Genomic DNA, 2,994 nt, shown 5'->3' on the forward strand with positions numbered 1-2,994 from the left:
TACTTCATGTTTTGTGTAGACACTAAACTTCTGTGATCATAACTTTTCTTTTATTGGCTAAATCTGATGCACACAGAGTTTTGGCAGAGAACAGATTGTTTATCTTCAACTACATTACAGTACTTTCAAAATCCCAGTTATATGTCGCGCCATCTACAGGAATAAACCTCATCTCAACCACCCCAAATTTATAAAGATCTTTATGTCATTTCAAACCTAGAAATTGTACCATCATGCACATTTGGGCTGTTTACTACAACCCCAATTCTAATGAAGTTGGAACGTTGTGTGAAATGTAAAGAAAAACAATATAATGATTTGCAAATCCTTTTAAACCTATATTCAATTGAATACACCACAAAGACAAGATATTTAATGTTCAAACTGATAAACTTTGTTTTTGTATAAATATTCCTGAAACATGTTTCAAAAAAGCTGGGACAGTGGTATGTTTACCACTGTGTTACATCACCTTTCCTTCTAACAACACTCAGTGTTTGGGAATTGAGGACACTAATTGTGAGTGTCATGATTGGGTATAAAAGGAGCATCCCCAAAAGGCTCAGCCACTCACAAGCAAAGATGGGGTGAGGATCACCACTTTGTGAACAACTGTGTGGAAAAAAAAATAGTCCAACAGTTTAAAAACAATGTTTCTCAATGTTCAACTGCAAGAAATTTAGGGATTCCATCATCTACAGTCCATAATGTAATCAGAAGATTCAGAGAATCTGTAGAATTTTCTACACGTAAGCAGCAAGGCCGAAAACCAACATTGAATGCCAGTGACCTTCAATCCCTCAGGCGGCGGTGCATTAAAAACCAACATCATTGTGTAAAGGATCTTACCACGTGAGCTCAGGAACACTTCAGAAAACCATGGTCAGTTAACACAGTTCATTGCTACATCTACAAGTGCAAGTTAAAACTCTACCATGCAAAGTGAAAGCCATACATCAACAACATCCAGAAACGCCGCCGCCTTCTCTGGGCCCAAGCTCATTTGAAATGGACAGACACAAAGTGGAAAAGTATGCTGTCATCTGATGAGTCCACATTTCAAATTGTTTTTGGAAATCATGGACGTCGTGTCCTCTGGACAAGAGAGGAAAAAGACCATCCAGATTGTTACCAGTGCAAAGTTCAAAAGCCAGCATCTGTGATGGTATTGGGGTGTGTTAGTGCCCATGACATGGGCAACTTACACATCTGTGATGGCACCATCAATGCTGAAAGGTACATTCAAGTTTTGGAGCAACCCATGCTGCCATCCAAGCAACGTCTTTTTCAGGGACATCCCTGCTTATTTCAGCAAGACAATGCCAAGACACATTCTGCACGTGTTACAACAGCGTGGCTTCGTAGTAAAATAGTGCGGGTAATAGACTGGCCTGCCTGCAGTCCAGACCTGTTACCCACTGAAAATGTGTGGTGCATTATGAAGCGCAAAATACGACAACAGAGATCCCGAACTGTTGAACAACTGAAGTCGTACTTCAAACAAGAATAGGAAAGAATTCCACCTACAAAGCTTCAACAATTAGTGTCCTCAGTCCCCAAACGCTTATTGAGTGTTGTTAGAAGGAAAGGTGATGTAACACAGTGGTAAACATACCACTGTCCCAACTTTTTTGGAAACGTGTTGCAGACATCCATTTTAAAATGAGCAAATATTTGCACAAAAACAAAGTTTATCAGTTTGAACATTAAATATCTTGTCTTTGTGGTGTATTCAATTTAATATAGGTTGAAGAGGATTTGCAAATCATTGTATTGTTTTTAATGACATTTTACACAACGTCCCAACTTCATTGAAATTGGAGTTGTAGTACAGTTACCAAATTGTCTCAGTTGAGAAATTTTTCTTCTTTTCCACTTCAGTTCTAGACACCGCAATGTACATCCAATGAGCTACAAATGATGCTTAAACTTAGTTATGTAAATCTTCAGAAATATTCAGAATTCTATTCCCAACAATCAGATGAGAGAAGATAAACTAAAATTGTTTATACAAAAAATATATATATTTCTCATTAAAATGTTAGTTTAACAGAATATTTGTCATAAAGCGCATCTCTTCCTAAACTGATGGATCTGAGTGAAACTTCGCACAATGGTAGGACACTACGTGAAGGTGTGCTGGCAGGGAAATATTTTTAGTTCATTGGCTTCATTGGGAGGCAGTTGTGCTTTTTTTAAAAATTAAATGTCATCAGTCAAACAAGGGTTTTTTTCAAAAGAGTAATGTCTTAGGAGTATTTGTGCCAGATTTGGTGCTTGCATCACCATTTGAAGGATTGTTTCAGTTATCTGCTACACTTTAAGCCGGAGTGCTTCCTAAGTGACTCGCGTTCCAACTTATTTTTTACAAATCTTTCTTCTTTTTCTTTATTGATGAGGATAATGCGCATTAATGAACACTTTGTACATTTTCATGCATTAGTGTAAATATGCCAGATTTAGCTAAAGGCTACTTTCCATCTGTAGTCCTCAGACACACAACAAACAATTACAATAAATTAAAACAAAACATGAGATTATGTACAATACATCTCACCTGTGTTGACAGGTTTGATTGTTTTTAGCTCATTTTTAAAAATCTAGCTCATCCTACACATGCATCCAAACTCAATCCTGCTTAAGTTGAATTCTTTGCAGTTTCAAAGAATTTAGTATGAACTTCTTGGATCCGGATGTGCGTGTGGTAGAAATAGAGAAATAAGACTACTTTTTTCATCAGACAGGAATGAATGTCAGGAGTTTGTGTTGCTTGATGAGCACTTGACCTTTTGTCAAATAAGTAAGCATTCAAAGATTACACCAAGTGTTTCCCCCCATGAAAGAGATTTTCTTCTTTATGGTATTTCGCTTCCTAGTGGCACACCAACAGCACTGCAGAAATTCAATGCAACTTCGATGAGCCACATACTGCAAGACATCTTACAAAAAGTCACAGCTCAAAGAATGTTTAACATATTTATTTTTCCAACATAA

The sequence above is a fragment of the Thalassophryne amazonica genome, chromosome 18 (assembly GCF_902500255.1).
Source record: "Thalassophryne amazonica chromosome 18, fThaAma1.1, whole genome shotgun sequence".
In the NCBI taxonomy this organism is placed as follows: domain Eukaryota; kingdom Metazoa; phylum Chordata; class Actinopteri; order Batrachoidiformes; family Batrachoididae; genus Thalassophryne; species Thalassophryne amazonica.